At 40.6% G+C, this 24,748-nt stretch overlaps 2 protein-coding genes across 4 annotated transcripts in view; one reads left to right on the top strand and one right to left on the bottom strand.

The window, feature by feature from the left end:
* Positions 1–24,748, bottom strand: part of KHDRBS2 (KH RNA binding domain containing, signal transduction associated 2) — a 694,643-nt gene that overhangs the window by 490,059 nt on the left and 179,836 nt on the right. The window lies entirely within an intron of this gene.
* LOC127049743 (uncharacterized) overlaps positions 1–24,748 on the top strand; it is a 412,642-nt gene that overhangs the window by 227,115 nt on the left and 160,779 nt on the right. The window lies entirely within an intron of this gene.

Here is a 24,748-nt window from a genome sequence, read left to right as displayed (position 1 = left end):
ACTATGATGAAGAAAGTGGTATAAGCACTCCTGTACTATGGGCAGTAGCTCAAGAGTCACAATTTATCTATTCATTTCTTTCTAAATCTTTTGAATATATTTCAAGGTTTAACTGTTTTCAGTTCTTCATGTTAAAAGCTGCCATACTGCCATGCATATTGATTGCTGCAGTTTGTAGTGTACAGTGGGTGTAAAGCTGGGGCTGTTTCCATAACCCATGGCTTACTAAGTCTTCCTTATAGTTAGTTTAAAATAATGACCATGGAAACAGCAAAAGCTTTTGATATTTGCATATCTTCTCATCCAGAAAGTTTAAAGCACTGTTTTTATAGGCTGCAGCTTTAAAGAAGGCCCTGTTACAAATCTGAGAGAAAAGGAAAAGACACCGACATGCTTGGGTGCTTTAAGGACCCAGAAAAAGAACACGCAGTGGAATTAAAGTATAACCACTGTTCTTCTTCAGAGCACAATAACACTGGCATTAATTTTACAGGGGACACCTTGAGGGCAGGTGGAGAGCTTCAGTCCATCAACTATATCAATTTGACTGCAGCAGCAATTTCCCCACCCTGTTACCCTAAACAGGTGGAAGTTTAGACCTTCTAAACTTTTTTTACCCATAATTTTAATCCAGTCAATATTAGTTTATGCTGCTTCTTTCATCTTGTCCTGGATATAGGATTCCTTTTCACTTATTGAAAGGAAGTGTTTTCCAGAAGACCTAACCCAGCACATGAGGTTGCTAGATTGATAGGGTCAGGTGGCTTTTAAAAATACAAGTTAATCATTGATCAACTGTAGTATTAGAAAAAAAAGAGTGGTTCACTTTCAAATTGCCCTTTTTGGCAAATACTTTGTATACTGCCAAAAATATCAGTCAACCAACTAACCACCACAAAAACTTACAGAAGAACAGGATAACCCAGTAAATGGAACCGCATTCTTCTAAGGCTACATATACAATGTGAACTGGGGTTCTAATTCACAGCTCTCACAGATGTACTCAAATCTGTTATTTTCGATCTCACACACTAAAAATAGAAATGTAGCCACAGTGACATGGGCAGCTGCAGCAGCAGCACAAGCTCACCATCTTGAATATATACCCGCAAGATTCAGGCAAGTTTGTACTCAGGACAACTACCTCATGCAGCCACTGCTGCTGCCCATTCTACCACTGCTGCAACACTATTTTTAGCATGTTAGCTTGATGAGAGCTCGCATCAATAAATCTAAGCAAGCTGGGAATCACCATTCTCCAGCTTGTAGTGTAGGTGCAGCCTAAGCAGTCTATCTCTATTCAGTAAAACACATGTACAAGTGTCTAATTTTAATATGCTTAAGTACATAGTTAAATGCTTTGCTGACGGGCTTAAGCATGGGATGGATTTTAGCATGTGCTTAAATACTTTTGCTGAACTAGATTCTTAAGGCCTGATCTAAAGCCCATTGAAATCAATGAGAGTGTTTTTTAAACAAGCACAGCGCAGTTCATGAGGCTGCATGTACTTAATTAAGCCACTTTTCTGAACCCCTTATCCTGGGTAGGCTGTGTAGTCAATTAGTCAACATAGGTAAGTTAGAGAACCTTGAGGGTTCTTCTAACTTGCTCCAGTTGCCAATGGAGCTGTGAGGTTTATAATGAGCTAAGGATAAGCACAATGTAGGGATAGCCTGGCCCTGCCTTCTATGCCCCATTGTGGGTAGCTCTGGTAGCATTAAAGGCACTTTGAGCTGGAAGCATAGTGCAAAGGGGCCATAGCATGCACAGGATCTGTGACCATAATTTTAAAATACATTTTATAATTGATCCCAAACTTCCCAGGATTTTTTCCCCCAGAGCTGAGATGTGCCTTGTGAAATTTCAGGGGCTCACTGTTTTTGAGGGAAAATGATACGGGGTGGGGAAGGAGGGAAATTAGGTTAACTATAGAGCTGCTGCATAGTTAACTGTCAGGATATGAATTAATCCTGTCTGCCTGGAAGAAAGGGAAAGAAGATATGAAGAGTTAGGTTAGATATCCAGAGATTCCAGATTATATATGTATATGTACATAAGCCTGCAAAAATAAGAGTTGTGTGGAGTGCAGAGTCTAGTTATGAGATAACAATTCAAAGCACAATTAATATAACTAACATTGGAAGCGGAGGAGGAGGAAAAGGAGAACCACCACCATTTGATTTAACTTTTGAGACCAACACCATTTTATAATAATAAAAGTAAAGCAGGTATGCTTAGTAAGACACACATGGGACTTAGCTTTTAAAAGCGAAGCCCACTGAACACTTAGAGCTTTAAAAAGTGACCCTTCATTTTCTCTGATGTTCATTTGCAAAATCTTTACCTAATATATTCTCATTCATAATATTTCATTCGCTTCCCAGGGATTTTATTATGCTTGTGGTTTCTAATCCACTGTTTATTGTGATAAAGTCATTTTCCCATTAGGAAATGGACTAAAACTATCAAATCATTTCGCATGGGCCACTGAACAGCTGCCAGGTGATAAAGACTTTCAGTTGCCTTTTTGCTATGTTCGTTTTCAAACCTGTGACCTGGACGTGAAAGGCTCTGTAGTCCCCTTTAAAACATTTAGTCTCTGCCATACTTGAACATTTCAATAATCAAATACTCTTAATACTGTACTATCAACTAAGTGAAAATAAACCCCTTCACATGAAATGCAGGCAGCTATATATGCCAAATTACTACTAACTGTTTCTTCTGGCATAAATAACACAATATTGTAAGTGAATTGTTGATGACTGGTTTACTGTATTAAAGTATAACGAAAAAAAGACTGTTTCTATGTCCTTGCCACATAAACCTTGGATTCGTTGTGTTTTGTAAATCATATGAAGGATTATGAACAGTGCTAGCCAGCAAATGTTAAAGAGCTGTTTAGATTGGTTTGTTTATATACTACACTGTGGATTGTATTTGCATATACACTAACAACCTGACCTTTACCACCCAATGTAAAAAGATTAATATAAAATTAGAAACAATTATTTGAAGTTTGTACACAAGGTGACTACATACAACACAGTGCATTATTGCTTTGACTTATTTGTACTGTGTAATTACTATGCTGTACCTCAAAACATTAACAGGAGACAACTTATTCTCTTACAAGAATGATAAACACAATGTATTTGACTCTATCACCCATGATTAATAGGGTCTTTTTTATTCATGAAGTTAGATGTCAGACTTGTCTGAAAAATGTGTATCATCTTAAATGTATTTATTCCAAGGCTTGGTAAAATTGTTCTACATTACTACAGATGGATATAATAACAACCACATTTCACTGTTTTATGGATTAAAACAGAATGTTTGTCAAATAATGACCTTAAACTTTCTGTGTTGGAAATTTCATTTAAAAATTGCCAAACAAAGTGGCTCCCAGAATAATCCATTATAAATGATTCATATGAAATCTCCTACAGTTTCCAAACCATACTCCTGAAAATATAAATCCTTGAAGCTTCAGAATTATAAATGTTGGCATTCCTGTGCTCCAGGCTAACATCTTAGGTCCCGCCCATAGAAAGTGACTCCTGGGATTGCATACTGCTGCTGCTGTATGATGTTTTTCTGCTTTCTGGGTATATTTTCTCTCCTATTTTCTCCTCCTATTTACATTTGGTTTATTTTAAGGCCTGTAAAATGCTTCTTTTTAAGACATACTGTATTTCTGTCTCTTGTGTGATAATTGTTAGGAAATTTATATTAATGCTGACTTAATATGGCTTTTAGAGACATGTTCCTCTTCTGAAATTTCTAAAATATTTGTCTAGGTCAGTGAGTGATTCTTTACATTGATTTTGCCCTAAGGAGGCACTTAGGTCATTTTGTTTAAAATATATCTTCCAAAAGCAGAGACCACTTTTGAAAATGTTGGCCTTAATGTCTTCATAAAAGAACCAAGACAAGAATAAGTAGGGAGCACTGTTATAAAAATGCTCAACTGAGAAACTTCTCACAAAACCAAAGGGACAGTTAACAAGCGCAAAGAGATTATGAATTGATTGACAATTTCTGACTCAATCCCTGATTGCATTTGTCATAAACAGATGGTTAAGGGTTAATGTCTCTTTTACCTGTAAAGGGTTAAGAAGCTCAGTAAACCTGGCTGATACCTGACCAGAGGGCCAATAGGGGGACAAGATACTTTCAAATCTTGGTGGAGGGAAGTCTTTGTTTGTGCTTTTGGTTTTGTTTGTTGTTCGCTCTCGGGACTGAGAAGGATGGGACATCATTCCAGGCTCTCCAAATCTTTCTGAATCAGTCTCTCATGTTTCAAAATTGTAAGTAATAGCCAGGCAAGGCGGATTAGTCTTATGTTTGTTTTCTCAACTTGTAAATGCTTCTTTTTGCTGGAAGGATTTTTACCCCCGTTTGCTGTAACTTTAAATCTAAGGCTAGGGCGGGGGGGTCCCTCTGGTCTATACGAATCTAAGTACCCCGTAAAGCATTTTCCATCCTGATTTTACAGAGATAATTTTTACCTTTTCTTTCTTTAATTAAAAGCTTTCTTTTTAAGAACCTGATTGATTTTTCTTTGTTTTAAGATCCAAGGGATTGGGTCTGAACTCACCAGGGATTAGTGGGGGGAAAGGAGGGGGGATGGTTAATTCCTCCTTGTTTTAAGATCCAAGGAGTCTGGATCTGCGTGAAGCCTCTCAAGGCAACCCACGGAGGGGAAAGTCTAGGGGGAAAAGGAGGGGGATGGTTAATTTTTCCTTGTTTTAAGATCCAAGGGCTTGGATCTGGGTTCCCCAGGGAAGGTTTTGGGGGAACAGAAAGTGTGCCAGACACTAAATTCTGGCTGGTGGCAGCATACCAGACCTAAGCTAGTAATTAAGCTTAGAAGTGTTCATGCAGGTCCCCACTTTTTGTACTCTAAAGTTCGAAGTGGGGGGAAAAAAACCTTGACAGCATTCAAAGCTAATAGACTGCCTGATGAATCCATAGCTTTATCTAAATCTACTTCTGCTGTGACACCAAAAGTATTGTTTGAACCAGGGGCCATGAAAACCATGGAGCACAGTGAGCATAAAACAGAGTAATGCAGTGGTGAATCAGGTCCCATGTATTTCTGCCATACAGAGCCTGCAAAGAACAGTTGATATTTCTGAATGAAAACTAGACCCAATGTCTGCTAAACTGTCATAATGAGACAGCAGTGATTTTATTATGAAAGAGATGGTGTTGAGAGTCATTTTAGAAACTGACATACAACACATCAAAGTGCTCCTGGCTGTTTTAATCAATGATAATTACATTTTTGCATAGAAAACTGAAAATGTTAAAAAATCATGCCAAAAGTTCTGTCTGGATACTGAACATACCTTCAACTTCTGAAGGAGGAGACCTTTCAATTGAATTATTTGTTAGACTTGCTGAATTATTTTGCTTTCTTTTCAAATATCAAAGATTTTCATATTCCCAGCAATGAGTCTACAATTTGTTTATTATTAAGCTAAATCTTTGTCCTGGCACAGTGATTACTGTATTTGCTTCTTCCTGTAGTCAAGAAAGAATCATGCAATGTGTGGCAGAATAAACAGACACACAGCTTGTGTTATATTAGAGAACATATATTTCAACATACTTCAAGATATGCTCTTGCTATTTAGATCTGCTGCAGTTCTCTGTGCAAAACTGAAGTTATCTATAGATCAAAATCTGCATGAATACTCTGACTGGGATGATTGGAAAATATTTTAATGTTCTCCGACTTACCAAAAGTAAGCCTATTCTGATGATGGTTCTGAAACAGGAATATCAGAAGACTTAGCACTAGATTTTGGAAAACAGAGCTTGTTATCAATTAAGGTCCCTATTCAGTATGTCACTTTAGCGCCATCGTGGCCAAGATGGAGTCTGCTCTGCAAGCAGCTCTGGCAAAGAAAAGGAAAGTGCAGGAACGCAACAAGGAAACCCCCTTCCACCGCAGGGGACACCTGTTCCAAACTCCCAGAGTGAACACATACACACCAGAATAATACAATGAATATAGGAAAGGGAAATATTTATTCACAGAGGGATGAATGGAGAAGAACCACAGAGCAGAAGATAGGAGGAGCAGTAAAACAGGTTTACATTCAACACAAGGTCCCACAGGCTCAGTCAGTGTACACAATCTGAAAGGGCAGACACTGAGCAATGCATCTGCACTCAAGAGTTCAGGAGTCATGGCCAAAGTTCCAGTCTGGGAGTCAGTCTTGGGTGCTTCTGGTTATCTTTGGCAACAGTAAACTTTCCCCAGCAAACCTCTCCGGTGCCCTCTTCTACTGCACTCTTTGCAATGCCATACAGAGCGACCACCTCCCCACTTAACTAGCTAACAACCTCCCTCCTTATTCCCAGTGCAAAGTTATAAGCCCTAGTACTCACAGCCCCATGCAGCTCTGGGCAACTGTGACACTGCATCCAGCTCTACTTTGTCCATCTCCGCTGATTTCTCCCTGGCACAGTGCTCCTCCTGGTTCCTGTCCTGGGGCATCCCCAATCCCAGGCTTTGGGCAGGCTCTCCACTGCTTCTTTCACTCTGTGTGGGCCTGCTTGCTGTAGCCCTTCTCTTCTGGAGCTCTCCCTATCTCCACACTCCCAGCCCCCAAACAGCACTTCCTCTTCGTGGGACAATCAGCACTTCCTTGCTCACCCTCAGGGAAAAGTTTTAAAGGGACCATGTTCTCTAAACCCCAAGGTAGTTACATGTAAAGACTTATACACATGCTAAACTTTATGCAATGTGTATAGTGCCACTGGCATCATTGACACTACTCACAGCATCTAAACTTAAGCATGCGTGCATGTCTTTTGCAGGTGTAGGGTCTAACTTTTCAGCATAGCTTTTAGGCCATTTTTATATGTGAACTATTAATTTTAAATGATCATCTATAGTCCTGTCCTTTTCTCTTTTCCCACAAGATTTAGTGATCTTATTTTGGTGAAAACTCAGATTTTACTACGATAAATTATTTTCTCAGTGATTTGATTTTTGTCTTCATATCATGACACAAAGGTATTTTTCAACTGAAAATGATATATTTTAAAAATGGGTATTGTCACTATTTCTCTATATAATCTAAATGTAATATTTGATAACTGAAGATATGTCATTTTTCTTTAGATTAATTATACTGAGTAAATATCAATACAAATACAAATAAATAGTGTCAGATCTAGTAATCTCCCATAAAATCTGTAGGGTGCATTTTGGTTGTAACACATGGATGCAGTACCTTACTATGCTCCATAGCAACAGAATCCTAACACAGATTTTTCAGGAAAAGCTGTCCCTTCTCCCACTACCCACAGAGCATTCACAGAGCTGCTAAGTAGCAGCCAAACTCTGTTCCCTTGCAGGATTTATAGTTCATGGCTCTGTTCTTAGGACTTTGAAGATAATGTTAGAGAGGAACTGCACATGTGTTATGATGAGATGGATTTGAGAGAACTCTCAAAAGTAGCTGGCAGCCAGGAGCAGGACATAACCTTTCAGGGTAAAAATTCTCTGTCTGGGAGGTTTGGACCCGAGAGAAGCAAAATGGCCCAACAGTGACAAACGTGTGTTGCTTTTGTGAAGTTGCATGAGTCATTTGGAATTTTTAAATATCTCTTCTTGCAACTGCTTATTTGTGAACAAAATCTTGTTACCACATGGCATTCAAAATGTAGAACTGATAAATGAAATTGTTTTCAATTGTTCACTTTATTAATGTAACTTCTGTTCACCATTCACTACACTTGCCTATACTGTAACTTCTGTTCCATATTGTAATTCAAATCCCATTTTAAAACACTCACTCCATTTTGTAAAAGCTTCCTCCAACCTTCATTTTTGCAAACCCTGCTGTAATCTTATTAGTTTAGTTTAGATGTGTGAATGAGGTATGTATGAATGATGGAATCAACCTCCAGCCCCAGCCTGTCCTGATGAGATAAAGTTCAAATACCAACGGCTGAAGACCTAGACAACAGCCCTAAACAAAGTAAGAAGCATCCACCCTAAAAAGAAAAGGACAACAGAACAACAGAAGGAAGATCAAAGCCAGGTTCAAGGCTGAAAGTCACGCCTGCAATTGATGGGTGATCAATCTAAACCCAGAGGCAGCGTGACACAGCAAGACCTATAGACTTTGAATCCAAACTAAAAGCCTATAAAAAAGAAGGGTGAGATGGGTAACATTCTGCTGCCAACATGGAAGAACATCGGTGCCTGCCCAACAGAGATCCAGCTCAGCCTTGTGCCCAGCTTTCCTGGCCAGTTAGCTGCCACAAGCTACGAACCCAAGCTGCAAAATCAAGCCATGAACTTAAGCTGTCTTCAGGACTGGTAACTATGCAGCAGCTGCAGAACACCTGATGAATATATGTGTGTGTTTGTGTGTGTGTGTGTGTGTGTATTAGGTATAATGTGTGTGTATAAGAATTAAGATATTAGTTATTAGTCATAAATTGTTATCATAATAAATGTGGCATCTTTGCCTTGTCCCCTTTAATAAGATCCTGCTGGTTTTTACTGGTCTAATATAATTGGTACAACGTTTTGGTGGAGAATAGCGAAAGGAGGATTATTGGTATTTTTGCCTCACTTATTGTAAACCAATCTGTGTGCACAAAACCAGCTCCACAGAGCACGGTTCTATTCTTGGTTAACCAAAACCTGCTGGCCCCCGTGTGAGTAGCAGGAAAATAAAGAGCTCTTAAAATTGTTAACAAAACCTGCTGGCCTCCGCGTAGGTAGCAGAAAACATAAAATTGTTAACAAAACCTGCTGGCCTCCGCGTAGGTAGCAGAAAACATAAAATTGTTAACAAAACCTGCTGGCCTCCGCGTAGGTAGCAGAAAACATAAAATTGTTAACAAAATCTGCTGGCCTCCGAAGAGGTAGCGGAAAAAATATACATATATTTTGTTAACAAAACCTGCTGGCCTCCGAAGAGGTAGCAGAAAGAAAGAAAGAAAAATCAGGGGCAGCAAGAGGGTCCCAGGGGCCAGCAGTGCTGCTTGCTGAACAAAATTAAAAATGTTTATGAAAAGGCAAGGGAAAACAGTCCTAGAGGAAGAAATGAAGTCAAAAGTAGCTTCTACCTCATCTTTTATAAAAGAGATAACATCTTTTCAACAAATCCTGCAGAGATATGGGCACAGTCCTTAGACTGAACAAGCCCTTGCAGATATCTGCACCATTTTGGATCTAGAGGATAGCTTGGCCCAATATATCCTCATATGTAAACCCCCAAATGCAACAAAAAGAGACGCTGCAGGGATCTGGCTGCTGTGGGAGGCTTGTAATGACAGCTACCTCCACCTAACAGCCTGTAAAAAGCTAAAAGAGAAACTATTCCAACTAAAAGAAAAAAGAAAAAAAAACCCGAACATTTGAGACCCCAGAAGGGGCAGACTTTTGGGACCCCTGTGGAAAGTGGAAAGGGGAATATTTGGGTAGATTCCTCCTCCCAGGGCCAAAATGCCATTGCAACAGTAACAACAGTGCCTGCTTCTGCCTCAGACCTCCAGGCCATGGCAAATGGCTGGGAATTTTAAAATGAAAAAAAAAAAATCTAAAGTCACAAATAAATGAACTACCTAATTAGCATTTGTGCAGCTCCAAGTACCAAACACACTGTGGCAAAGACTGAGCAGGGTCTGCCATGTGGGAGCACTGTGCTAATTTGTTTCAAAGCTTCTGTTTTTCAGGCTCTGAACCAGAACATCAGGAGAGCTGGTACCAGCTGAAGAGTTATAAAATACCATGGTTATAGTGTCGCGACAAAGTCTGTGTTCAGTGTTCTGTGTTGCAAGTTCTGTGTCTGTCTCTAGTGGTGTGTGTTCAGTGTTCTGTGTTGCATGTTCTGTGTCTGTCTCTAGTGGTGTCCTGTGCTAGCATTGGGTCCAGAAAAAAAAAAGAAATACTACACTAGACAGGACAAATGTCTTTTCCTCTCTCTACTTCCCCCAAGTCCATCCAACTTAGCAATCACCACTTGTGTCCAAAAAACTTTGGTCCCCAGTGTATCAGGTTTATTTTTTGTTAGGTTATCTAATAGTCATTTTGCTGTTAATTTTTGTTATTGATACATTTGTATTGTTAGTTACATTTGCTTATACTGTTAATTCCACACTTTCCTCTATGCACTCTGGTTCTACTCCCCCAAGCCCTAAAGGTTAGTTCTTGGGCCCCCATAACCTGTAAGACCTTGGCCCATAATTGTAAGGCCCCATCTTTCAGGTCCCCAGAAACCTCTTGAAAACAACTGTTAAAAATAGGAGATTCTGCAACATTTTAGCAACAAAATGTTAGTTTAAGTCCAAATCAGCTTAAGCTTGCATGACAACTGTGGTCCTCTTACAAAATCTTATTTGCTGTGTGTTCTTAAAAAGGTCCTGACTTCAGTAACTTTTATTGTTTGATGGCTATTGCTGCATCAAACTTGGTCCTCGTTTTATTTGTCAATGTACCCAATAATTGTAATGGTTTTATTGTATTCCCAATTATTATAACTATAATTGTTTTCATTTATGTGTAGGTTATATCTGGTGTTTAGTCAATTGTAATAGCTTTAGTTATATTCACCTAGTTATAATTATTTGGTTTGTTTGCAACAGATCACCTTGCCCTACAATGTCAACAACTACTGTAATGGTCATAACTCAAGGGGCAAAGTGTTGCAGAAGCAGCCCACCTGGTCAGCAGTTCTAAATATAATTTTTCATCCCCTCATTGTCCTATTAGTAACCCTAACTGTTATGTTGGTTCTGCCTTAAAACAATTACATAAAGTGTGACCCATTGAATGCCCCTGGATTGAAGGGTCAAAAGGGGGACAATGTAGAACTGATAAATGAAATTGTTTTCAATTGTTCACTTTATTAATGTAACTTCTGTTCACCATTCACTACACTTGCCTATACTGTAACTTCTGTTCCATATTGTAATTCAAACCCCATTTTAAAACACTCACTCCATTTTGTAAAAGCTTCCTCCAACCTTCATTTTTGCAAACCCTGCTGTAATCTTATTAGTTTAGTTTAGATGTGTGAATGAGGTATGTATGAATGATGGAATCAACCTCCAGCCCCAGCCTGTCCTGATGAGATAAAGTTCAAATACCAACGGCTGAAGACCTAGACAACAGCCCTAAACAAAGTAAGAAGCATCCACGCTAAAAAGAAAAGGACAACAGAACAACAGAAGGAAGATCAAAGCCAGGTTCAAGGCTGAAAGTCACGCCTGCAATTGATGGGTGATCAATCTAAACCCAGAGGCAGCGTGACACAGCAAGACCTATAGACTTTGAATCCAAACTAAAAACCTATAAAAAAGAAGGGTGAGATGGGTAACATTCTGCTGCCAACATGGAAGAACATCGGTGCCTGCCCAACAGAGATCTAGCTTAGCCTTGTGCCCAGCTTTCCTGGCCAGTTAGCTGCCACAAGCTACGAACCCAAGCTGCAAAATCAAGCCATGAACTTAAGGTATCTTCAGGACTGGTAACTATGCAGCAGCTGCAGAACACCTGATGAATATATGTGTGTGTGTGTGTGTGTGTGTGTGTGTGTTAGGTATAATGTGTGTGTATAAGAATTAAGATATTAGTTATTAGTCATAAATTGTTATCATAATAAATGTGGCATCTTTGCCTTGTCCCCTTTAATAAGATCCTGCTGGTTTTTACTGGTCTAATATAATTGGTACAACAAAAATGCCAGTTGATTATACACGAGACATTCCAGATATGGAATAGCATACAGTATGAGATAAAGTTATTAACTTGACATCAGGGAGAAACAATGGGCTCCACGGGAATATCTAATCTAGAATTCTGTTATACCTGATTTTCAATTGTATGAGAGTTTTGCTTTTATGAGAACCTTTGGGGTATTAAACAATTTCAAACCAACTACAATGACAGTTTAATTATGATAAAAATGATGAAAATCTACAGATATATGTACGCAGGAAGTAGAGCTGTTTTGGCTCTGTTCTCTTTAACATTTTGCATGCAAAGTTTTTTGAGATACGTTAAACTATTTGGCTTCAGTTAAGCAAATCCCTTACCTAGATGCTTAAACGCTTTACTGATTAGAGATGGGATTACTCATGTGCTTAATTTAAATACCTGTTTAAGAGCTTTGCTCTGTTGAGGCCTTATTGTATCATGGGTTTGATCCTGCTCCCAGTGAAATCAATGGGAAAAAAAACTCATTGACTCCAATAAGAGCAGGACTGGGCCTGATGATATTTCATATTCCCATCATAGAATTGTATTGTTCTGCACTGAAACTGAGAAACAGCAAATACATTGAACTGTTGTGTTGCTTCTTCCAAGTTATTTGTTTTAAGCTGTTCTTGTAAATTCTTCTCTATGTTTTATGTTTTAGTGAACAGGAGCAGCAAACAGGGGAGTTTTGGTAGAGAGTTCTCCAGGTGAAGGAGGAGAGATTATGTGATCCTTGGGGTAAGTTTGTCTTTTAGTTTGTTTGTTCTGTGCTTGCCATGTTCTTGCTTGAAGATTAAAGCATTGTCTGTCTGGGGGGCTCTGTGCTAAACCAAGTGGCCTGGCAGGCCAGTGAGAGACTACTACTGAGGCTCTAGCCTCTTTGATCACTAACTCCTATAGAGTCCCTTGACAAGGGGTTGGGGCTAACTCGGTGAGAACAGGAGTTTAAAAAGCCAGCTCCTAAGCCCACAGGGGACAACAAACAAGAGAGTTTTGTGAGGGAGTTTACAGAGGAAGTGTGAGAGGCAGATGCACCTAACAAACATGCTCTAAACTTTGGCCAATAACACCCATAAAAAAACAAATCAAACCAAACCAAACCAAACAACCTGCAAAAGTAAAAACAATACAGTAAGAAGTCCATCAGTAGAGAGGAGGCTATACAGTTTATTTCATTGAATACATCATGTAAGATTACCTGCCTGTGGGCAGGTGGCATATGCGTGCATGTGGGTACAAACGGCTTGTGGGCCACAGAGATACAGTCTGAGCTTTTGAGGCCAGAGTGGCTGAACTGGAGGAGAAAAGGGAGACACAGAGGTACACAGAGGAGAATTTCAGGGTCACAACAGATTAGTAGAGCAACCCCATACCTATTCTGACAGCCTCTGTGCTATTAAGGAGAATGAAAGTCTTGGGGAAGGAGAGTATCAAGCTGGAGTGAAGGGAAATAATCCCAAAATTAGAACCCTGCTTCCAGATGATGTCATGGTATCCTCTCATACTGAGGATACCTCTCCTGGGGACAAAACCTCAGTTATTAGGAAGAGACAGGTAATAGTAATGGAAGAGTCCATTATTAGAAATATGGTTAGTTGTGTTTGTGGTGACTGGGAGAACCTCATGGTGAACTGCCAGATAGGTGCAAAGATTATGGATGTCATGAGACATCTAGACAGCCTTATGTGCAGTGCTGGGGAAGAGCCACTGGCCGTGGTACATGCAGGTACCAGTGACATAGGGAAAGACAGGAGAGAGGTCCTGGTGACCAAGTTTAGCTGCTAGGTAAAAGATTAAAACCTCCATAGTAGTATTATCTGAAATACTTCCACTTCAATGTGTGAGGCCAGAAAGACAGGCAGTACTGTAGTGTCTCAATGTGTGGATGAGGCAATGGTGTAGGAAGGTGGTTTTAGGTTTATTAGGAATTGGGGAACCTTTTGGGAAAGGAAGAGCCTATACAATAAGGATAGGCTCTGCTTAAACCAAAATGGAACTAGATTACTGCCATGTAAAATTAAAAGGGTTGTAGAGGATTTTTTAAACTAAGAGCTGGTGGAAAGCCAACAGGTGCGAAGGAGCACATGGTTTGGGCAGAGACATCCCTTAGGGATTTATTAAAGGGGTATCTCTATATCGTAGTAAACAGGAGAGGAAAGAAGTTGGTGAAGTATAAGTAGTATAACTAGGGGGTCACCAAATGAAATTAATACACAGCAGCTTTAAAAGAAACAAAATTAATTATTTTTTCACACAACGCACAGTCAAGCTGTGGAACACCTTGTCAGAGGATGCTGTGAAGGCCAAGACTATAACAGGATTCAAAAAAGAACTAGATAAGTTCATGGAGGATAAGTCCATCAATGGCTATTATCCAGGATGGGCAGGGATGATGTCAAAAAGCCTCTGTTTGCCAGAAGTTGGGAATGGGAGACAGGGGATGCATCACTTGATGATTACCTGTTCTGTTCATTTTGGGGTACCTGGCATTGGCCACTATCAGAAGACAGGATACTGTGCTAGATGGACCTTTGGTCTGACCCAGTATGTATGTTCTTAAGTTCTTATGCTAATGAGGAACAGTCAAACATAAATCAGCCCCACTGAAATAGAACATGAAGATAAGGAACTGATTACTGACAAAATGTAAAAGTGCTTATATACAGATGCTAGAAGTTTGAATAATAAGATGAGTGAACTAATGTTCCTGGTATTGAATGAGGATATGGATGTAATATGCATTGCAGAAACTTGGTGGAATAAGGGTTATCAATGGGTATGATAATATCAGGGTACAAAATAAGTAGGAATGACAGAGTTGATCATGCTGGTGTGGGGATGTCACTATATGTGAAAAAAATCAGAGTCAAATATAATAAGTCTTAAATGTATCAAACTCTACCAGGGAATCCCTATGAATAGAAATTTCATGCTTGAACAAAAAGAGTATAGCAGCAGGAGTATACTACCGACCACCTGACAGTTGGCAGGGGATGTTGTGAAGGATAAAAATATAACTGGGTTCAAAAAAGAATTAGATGAGTTCACAGAGGATAGGTCCATAAATGGTTATGAGCCAAGATGATGAGGGACACAACCCCTTGACCTGAGTGTCCCTACACCTCCAACTACCAGATGTTGGGAGTGGATGGTGGTTAGAATCACTGAAAATTGACCTGTTCTGTTCATTCCCTTTGAAGCATCTGGCACTGGACACTGTGAGAGACAGGATACTGATCTAGATGGACCATTGATCTGACCCAGCATGGCCATTCTAGACAGCGGGGTTCTGTCTTTCCAGCACAAAATCAAAAGAAGTGTTTCATGTAGCAGAGCACACAGCATATTAGAGGCAACCGCTGGGTAAAAAAAAGTGCACTTAAACAAAAGAGTAAATGGGAGTAAAGAACCTCTTGGCATAGGCGACCTGCATCACTGAAATCAATGTGGATAGAAGAGTAGCTGTCGATGAGCTGTCACTCCCCTGGGGAAAGCCTTGACTCCAATCCTCAATGCACAAGTGTCACCACAGAGAGGGAAGTAGCTCATGTCAGCAAAAGAGCTAGTGCAGCTTACTTTACCTCTGCAGCAAGAGGGAAGCAGGAAGGAGATTGTAACTTTCAGAGTTTCAGTCTGGTTCCGGCACTGCCCCTTTGTCTGGAGGGATTGGAGAGTTACAATCAAGCCCTTTATGTTTAAAAATGATTTTATAATGAACAATGCTTCATGTAAAATATACATGTCCTTTTGGAATAACATCTTTACTACAGAAGAGCCTAATATAATATAGTTTCTAATTTGAATTTTTGATGGATGCAAGGCAGTAATAGATGTCATTAAAGAGCTTCCACTTTTCTCCTGCTAAGTTCTATGTGTGCAACCTTTGGAGCCCTGAATAATTCTGTGTATTTAAGATGGTGTTGGGGATCATTCAGTGATCTGCAGATCTTTTTTCTATGGGTATTTGGAGAACAGGCCCTGATCCTATGTGTATCCTGTAAATTGCTGAGTACTCTCAACTGCCAATAATTTAAACTCAGGGAAGTTGCGGAGTTTTAGCATCTTGCAGGAATTGGGCCTTGGGATTTCAACTGTCACCACTTCAGACTGCCTTACAGTGAGACTTAACGAGATCAATCTATTTAGTTTATCAAGATGAAATTTCAACTGTGACTTGATTAGGGTGAGTGAGCACCTTCATGAGGAGAAAATACTGGATGCTAAAGGGATTTAATCTAGTGGAGAAAAGCATAACAGAACAAGTGGCTGGAAGTCAAAACACAACAAATTCAACTTAGACATAAGGGGGATGGGGAAAATTAGCAGTGAGGATGAATAACCATTGGAACAAACTGCCAAAATAAGTAGTGGACTCTCCAGTTCTTTTTGTCTTCAGATCAAGACTGGATGCCTTTTTGGAAAATATGCTTTACTCAAACACAAATTGTTAGGCTCAATACATGGATAACTGGGCAAAATTCGGGGTGCATGGGGAGACTTTGGTAAACCAGTAAAGTGCTTGAAACCAGTATGGCTTATTGTTAAAGGCAGCCTAGTCAGCAAGCTGTAAATTGGCCATTCAGCAATCTCAACTTGACCAAGGCAGGAGGGGAGGGAGTTTTGGCTGCCACAGAAAGGGCAGCTTAACCCGCCATCCTTCCTGATAAGAATTGTGTTGAAGTAGCTGATACATTTTAGAAGAGCAGGATGTGCCCCAGGAATGTCTATTGGGGTCTCAAGGCTGCAGGCTCTGGAAAAACCCACACCTGGTTAATCAATAATCAGAAGGAACTTCTTGCTTGATCATTGAAATGCTTACTTAACAAGGTTTCTTTAAGGGACATGTCATTCTATTACTAATGTATAAATAAGGGGAAAAAGCTTGAGATAGTGGGACTCATTTGGGGACTCTTCAGGACTAGTCTCTCCCTCTAGATGGATCTTGTGTTTCCCACCAGCAGATAGGCTGCCACTGTGCCATTCGAGAACCATACTCAGCTTTAGTAATTATCAAGGACTGGGGGTGTTTTACTAATCTTGTTGCGGATGTGTGTAAGTGCTTGAGACTAAGTAACGGTTTAGCTTTAAGTGAAAACACTCTCATGTTGTCCTGTTTGTGCCAGCCATCTATCGGTTGGACGGCTGTATCTCCCCTGATTTATTTCCTGACACCACCTCGCACAGAGTAAAAGTTACCAAGAACGTTGAGTTGCAAGAACCCCGGGTAACAAGAGTAGATGATCTAGTGCTCTTTTGACCTTAGAATCTATTAATCCAACCCTGCATATGTTGAAGTTTTCAATGCATCATAGTATGAAGAAGAGGTAGGAGGGAGTGAAGAAGGGGAGTCATGAATAAGGCTAAGATTTTGTCATTTATATTTTTAATGAAAGTCATGAACAGGTCACGGGCAATAAAGAAAAATTCACCGAAGCCTGTGACCTGTCCCTGATTTTACTAAAAATATCCTTGATAAAATAGGAAGGGACTGGGCAGCTACAGGGTGGCTGGGAGTTCTGGGCCCCCACCACCAGTGGCGGGGAGCTGCGGAGTAGCCTCCTTGCCTGCAGCAGCTGGGAGCTGCAGGCTACCTCTACCATCATGGCTGAGAGCTACCTCAAGCAGCAGGGGTACTTACAGCTAACCTGCCACTGTGGGAGGAGGGGGGACCCTGAAGCTCCCAGCTGCCAGGGCTGAAATCATGGAGATCTTTGGAAATCATGAATTCTGTGACTTCCGCAACCTCCATGACAAAATTGTAGCCTTAGTCATGCATACTCCAACTTCAGAGTCTCTATATCTAGTCCACCATCTCAAAACTCTACTGTTTCAATGTAAGGTAACTGAGAAGATGCCAGATGCTCTTACTAGGTCTCGTGTTGTTTTCGGTAGAGAAAAAACACAAACAAATGAAACAAAAAAAAAACCCTTGTTTCAAGTGCCCAGTAATAAAGATGCATATTAGTTTGGCAAAAATAAGAATAAACTCAAAAATTGAAATGAATATTGCCATTTTAAATATTTGTTCAACTCTTTGACAAATTGTCTCATTTTTACAACTCTCTGCCCTCCAATCAGAAGTGAAAGAGCCAAAACACAGCAGGAGAGGCTATTCTCAGAGTACCTCCAGCTTGAAGTATGAGAACTCTCTTTAGGGCATGGCTTCTTGAATGTTTTCCAGCCTAACTTTGCAGACAGAAAGGCTGAATACTTCAGATAAGATTCTAGTATGCATTTTGATGTTATACTAACAATATATATTTGCTATTACTACTACCTACATATTTTTTACCAGTTTTGTTTTGGATGAACCAGAAAGGAAACAACAGGAACAGAACAGAGAGGAACAGAGCATCATGAAAACAAAGTGTAAGGTAATCAAAACTGTTTCAAAATGATCATTTTTTTAAATGCATATTTTATTTTGCAAGCAAAGCATATTAGTGTATACTGTAACTTACAAATTACTCTAATACATTTTGATAATTAGGGTACAAAGGAATACCAGAGTTTCATTACAAATGTTTTATTATTGTTAGAATGATTTTGAAATTAAAATGTGTGTTAATAATATTTCATTGTGTTATCTCTTCATTGGTATTATATTTTTAATTTAACCATTGAGATGTCACTTGCCTTTGATAAACAGATACAGTTACCTCATTGTTTGCAGTAATCCCTAAGAATGTCCTACAGTAGGAATACACCAAATATTGTGGCTATCTTATACATTTGTCTGCAGCAAAATTGGCAAGTTTTAAGAACAAACGCTGTAATAAGGATGAAAATCAATTATTGTAGTTACATGCTGATTGAGACTGTGTACAGTCTGGGAGTGTGGGAGTCTAAGACATGACAGACTGCTCAGCTGCTTCATGAAGAAGCAGAGAATTTCTATAGTGCTAATCAGTTGAGGGCCCTATCCTAAAGCTCATGAGAATTGTTGATTTCATTGAATACTGGATCAGGGAAGATGATATAAAGGCAAGTCATTTGAAAGAAATCCACCTCAAGCTGGGGATAGTGTATAAACTTCTGCTCTTTTTTAGAAAGAAGTTTCTCACCTATAAAGATAAATAATATTCTTTGAGATATGTATTCCATTTAAATTTTTCACAGTGGGTGAGTGCACGTCCAGTGAGCATGCATTGGAAAATTTTCTAGTCAGCAGCACCTGCTGGAGTGGTGTACATGCCCTTCCTTTTCGTGTGCACGTCGCCAGGGCATAAAAGCTCCACCACAGCTTTACCACCACGACAGCCCGCGACATCAGGACTCCAAAGCAGCAGGGAAGGTTGGTGGGTTGTGGAATACGTATACTGACTATACATTTCAAAGATCATCCATTATCGTACATAGTAACCTCTTTTTTCTTCTTTGAGTAATAGTCTGTGTACATATTACACAGCTGGTAACTCCCAAGCAGTAGTCCCCACTCAGGGCAGGTACAAAGAGTCTGTGTAAATATGAATTTTAACCAAGATCATCCAAATTTTGTATCACTGGCCACTTGTATCTGGCCACTTGCACTAACATGTAATGCTTTGTGAATGTGTGTGTGCACGGACAACCAGGTTGCTGCTCTGCAAATATCCTGGATTGGCAGGTTCACTACAGAAGCCAACGAGGTAGGCTGTGCCTCGGAGGAGGAGGCATGTACTCTGCTGGGGGGTTGCCTGTCCAGTAGCCTGTAACATGACCTGATGATTTTGCTAATGTCCAGAGGTAAGGCAAAGAGCCATAGTTGCAAAGGTGGCATCTATCAGTTTTCAAAGGACCAGATTAAGGTCCTATGCTGGGGCCATATCTTTGATCAACAGGTAAAATCTGAAGAGGTCTGCCAGGAACCTCGATGTCATGGAGTAGGAGAAGATCCATTTGGTGGGTGGATCATAGAAATGGCTGCCAGGTGAACCCAAAGTAAGCTCAGTGAGAGACTGGAGTGCTTCTGGTGCAGTAGGTACTCCAGGACCCCCTGAATTCCTAAATGTATGGAGGAAATCCAGTGCTGTTGTGCCCATTTTGGAAACCTAGAGACATCGTGGATTTTTTCCTGCTACTAATAAGAATGTGCTGAACATTTCATAAGCAGATCAACTCTACTGGTGTCAACCAGCAAGCATCCACACCAGCAGGTGGGGAGAATTCAAGCTTAAGTGTAGCACCAATCCCCCATTACAGACTAGAATGTCAAGGATCCAGGGTAGAGAGATTAGCAGTACTAGAGAGAGGTCATGGAGATTCCTGAACCATGTCTGCCTTGGCCATACCTGGCTTTCTCCTGCTTGATTTTTCACAGCATCTTGGGCAGCAAAATGCACAGAACAGTCCAACCATCCCTCAGAGGAGAAGGCATTTAAGAGAGCCAGGACTGTGGTCCATCCGTGAATAGAAGTTAAATATGTTGGACATATGTTGTTCATTGCTGTCATGAAAGTTCTGTGTGGAAGATGTCCTGAAGGATTTTCATGTGAAGCAACTACTCATGATTGTCACAGAAGTGCCTGCTCAGGCCATCTGTCTTCACATGGTTCACCCCAGGGAGATGGACCACTGACAAGGTAATGTTGTGCCTTATAGCAAAATCGCAGAGCTTGATGACATCCAGGCACAACACCTGCAACCTATCCCTCTACATCTGTGTTTAGGTAGAAAACTGCTGATATAGTGCCTGACATCACCAAGACTGCCTGTCTGTGAATATCCAGAAGGAAGTTTACATATGTCCAGTATATGGCCCTGAGTTCTAGAATACTGATGTGTAAAGCCCTGTCTATAATGGATCACACGCCCTGAGCTGTGAGATCACCCATGTGAGGCCATTATCCAAACATGGAAGGCCGATGATCATGGTTTTTGAGAGCAAACTGGGACTGTATGGGACCCTTTTGCAAACATTGCCCAGGTCCTTCCAGTAGTCATGTGCCATCTATTTTCCCATTTGGACATCGGTGTCAGTGATGCTGAAGTCAATCATGGGGGTTTTGCCATCTCCACTAACTCCCTGTTGATTAGGATCACTAAGCATCCTAGAATATCAAGGAGTTTGTGTGGCATGTCCCACACATCCTCAGTAGGTATCTCTAAGGCTGCTGCTACTCATCTCATGAGGTCTTGAAATATCTTCTAGTCCTCAGGAATGGCAGAAGAATGATCTGGAGCTATGGCATTATCTGTAAATAATAAGATTGTGGCCAGTGCTATCTGGAGCTCACCCTGTATCAGCTGCATCAGGGCAGCCCACTCCTGGCACAGACAGCTCCAAACACTGGCATGGGGGTGACTGTCTGCACAACTGTTGTGGAGAGGCTAATCCCTGATAGTAGTGGGGCTCTCAGGGGACTCACATATTCCACATACTGTGACCACCTGATGTTTCATCCCAATGGTCCCAATACCAGGTTGGGTCAGTTCCGCACTCCACCATTGGCCATGGGTATGTGATTCTTATCCCTTTGGTTGAGATCAATGACAACAAGTCCTGAAATTAGGCCAGAGACGCCTGAGGACTTTCTTGCAAGTCAGAAGATGAGAGGGAACAGTCCTTTGGGAAGGGTGGTACTCACCCTCTGGGTGTAAGGGGAACCTGGCCAGATGGTGTTAACAAAAAAATAGCCAAGTCCAGGGACTTGGATGGCATCAGGGGTAAAAGCAGCTCCCTTAGGAGTAGGGGTGTTGTGGCCCACGGTGGAGAAGCACCTGCAGATCAATTCACAGGTGATTATGCTGGAGTCCGTGAAAGATTCAAAAGCAAGGCCAGTACTGTAGTTAGGCTTCTGCCCAGTACCATTCTAGCCATCAATCTCTCCAGTTGCCATGGTACCAAGGATGCTAAAAAGGCCATGGAGAAGTATGGCAGGTCCTCTAATATGGCCGGATCCACTCGGATGATGCTGAGTCCACTCGGTTGGTATTGGCTCCGGTGCTCAGGGAACTTTTCCCACATTTTGAGGCAATATCTAACAGTCCAGTAGTCTTATGTGGCTTCAAAGTTTGATCTGGAGAGGGTAATTTTTGCCTCTTCTCCTTCGTAGTCTTGCACACTAACTCTGATCTGTCTCTGTGCTTCCTGGATGAGGAAGCTGCTAGCCCGAAGGACCCTTCAAACATGGTCAATGTTGAAGCTGGGGCAGATTTCAATAGCATCTGGTCTTCCAAGGATCCAGAGACAGGTCTCATTGCCTGCTTCATAATTAAGGCCCTCAGGAGTGACTATCTTGAGCGCTGGGTCCGCTGTGAGAAGGACCTGCAGATTTTGCAATACTCTAGGACATAGCCTTCACTGAGACAGAAGACTGGACTGTAATATGAGTGCATAAACACAATAAGCCGTGCTGTAAACAGCTACTAGAGAACTGCCTAACAAGGAAGTTCCACCATTCATTATGATCCCTGCTGCAACACATCCTGGTCATCTCTGGTAAGTGTGGAGGTCCAGAAACTCATTATTTCATATCTCCCATTATTTATACATTTTATAAAGGATTAAACCTTAAATCATAAACCAATGTATGTACAGAAAAGAGTTCAAAATATACTTCAGATTTCCTTAAAACTATTGACACTGTCTCCTTATCAATTGCATTTAAATAATCCTGTGCAGTATTCTAAAGATAAGGGTTTTGAGGTTCTCTGATCAGTTTCCATACCATGTTCTCACTTCTGCTGAGCCTGTGTGTGGAGTTAGACTGAAGCCAGTTCCTCCAGCAAAGTCCTTTCAGAGTCTGCATTAGATAGGATCTAGAGTTTCTGCCAAGTTCCAAACAGTGCCAATTGTCTGGGAGTGTTTGAGCCAAACTTTGCTCTCTAGTCTCAGTTCAGGTAGTGCTTTTGTTCTGTGCTGAACTTTGAAGTTTTGTTGTTGCCAAATTTTTATTTCACTATCCTGTTCGTGAAATTCCTTCTAGTCAGACATCTTAAATTTAAGCAGTATTGGTGCCACAGGTAAAGGCATTCTTAGTCGTCTTCCCATCAGACGTTCTCCTGGTGATAGTCCAGATGAAAGTGGTGTTGACTAATATACCAGGAGTGCCGTATATGGGTCCACTGATTTTTACATAAATCTTTTTAAAGTTTGCGCTGCTTGTCCACCTTTCCATTACTCTGGTGTTAACATGGACTATTAGAATGATATTCAGAATCAAAGTCCTTTGCTAATGCTAGGAATTTTTCAGAGTTAAACTGAGGCCCATTATCAGTTCTTAGCATTTATGAAACTTCATGTCTTGCAGGTATTGACTTTAGTTTCTGGATGAGTTGTGCCGATGAAGTCTGTGTAGTTATAGCCAATTCAATATATCTGGAGAACTAACTGACTACAACAATGTATGTGTGTCCTTTCCAGAAAAACAAATCTGTGACTACCTGCTGCCAAGGCCTATCAGGTAGCTTTGTACAGAGTAATGATTCTGGAAGTTATTTTTCCCCTTTGTTATATGTTTTGCAGCTCTCTACTAAGGTCTGAATTTGACTTCTCAGACCTGGCCACCATATGGATTGTTATGTTCATGCCCTGCACTTGTTTATACCTTGGTGTTCTTCATGGAGTTTAGAGAATATCTCTTTCTGAAGTAGCACAGGAATGAGAATGCACTATCCTTTCAGAAGCAGGCCATCAGTGATGTGAAGATCATTTTGGGCCTGACAATATGGTAGTAGGTCTTTTGGACACTGACTCCTTTGACCCAACCTCTTTGACAGAGTTGAGTCAATTTTTGCCAGTCTGATCTTTCAGCTGTTCATCTCTACTTTGCTGAAGTTGGCTGGCACATGCTGGAGTTGCTGCCATAACAAGAACACATCTCATGTGTCCATCGTTCAGAGGCATGACTGCCTTTCAATATTAGCAGTTCTTAAAACTCAGCGATCTGTGGTGATCAGCCATGGCAGCCAGTACTGCAAGTGACTTAGAGGGGAGAACTCTTTTTCCCCAGAGTGTCCAACAGGCCTAATTAACTAGCTAAACTGAACTGCTAACTAATAATTGCTTACTCTGGGCTCTATCAGCATCAGTTTTCTGGGATGAATAATAAATCAATAATGAAAATGCAAAAATGCAATGATACAATATTATGTATGTAGCTTCCCTAAATCTTATACAAATCTAGAAAGAAAGCTGCACTTTTAGGACTGTCCCTTGAGAAGGTGCACAAGGGTAGTGGTAGCAGAGTCCCTCTGCTCCTATAAGGCTACAAAGCTAGTGGTGTGATTCGCAGCTCAAAGAGAGAGATTTGCACTAGCTATCATCGAACTAGCATCCTAAAAATAGCAGTGTAGCCATAGTAGAACAGGCAGCAGTGCATGGTGGCATGGGTTAGCTGCTCTGCATACAAACCCACCTAGAATCCATGGGTACTTACTCAGGATAGCTAGCCCATGCTGCTACTCACCACTGCCCATTCTAACATGGCTGAATTCTATTTTTAATGTACTAACTTAACAAGAACTAGTGCAAGTATATCTCCTCAAGCTGGGAATCACACCACTATCTCTGGTCGTGAGCTCCAAGTGTAGACATAGCCTAAAAGGAGAAAGTAAGGCTATGATCAATAGTGCCAGTACCTTCAGGAAATCCAGCAGAGCCTCAGAAGTTTTTCCCTTCATTGTATTGTGCTTTTGATTAAGTTCTATTTATCTAAGGCATTTATATGGATTCCACTATAGTATTTGAGCACCTCCCTGGTATATCAAGCAGGCAAGGTAGTAACAAGCTTCAACAGAACTTTATTTTTATAGTGGAAACCTCTTTACCAAGCTGCTGCTAACTCTCACTCACCCTCGTCAACTCCTCCCCCATCCTTCTGTAGAACTGATAAATGAAATTGTTTTTAATTGTTCACTTTACTAATGTAACTTCTGTTCACCATTCACTACACTTGCCTACACTGAAATTTCTGTTTCATATTGTAATTCAAACCCCATTTTAAAACATTCACTCCATTTTGTAAAAGCTTCCTCCAACCTTCATTTTTGCAAACTCTGCTGTAATCTTATTAGTTTAGATGTGT

This window comes from Gopherus flavomarginatus, chromosome 4, assembly GCF_025201925.1.
Source record: "Gopherus flavomarginatus isolate rGopFla2 chromosome 4, rGopFla2.mat.asm, whole genome shotgun sequence".
Taxonomy (NCBI): domain Eukaryota; kingdom Metazoa; phylum Chordata; order Testudines; family Testudinidae; genus Gopherus; species Gopherus flavomarginatus.
The sequence above is the reverse complement of the archived record's forward strand: the minus strand, read 5'-3'. Positions and strand labels throughout refer to the sequence as shown.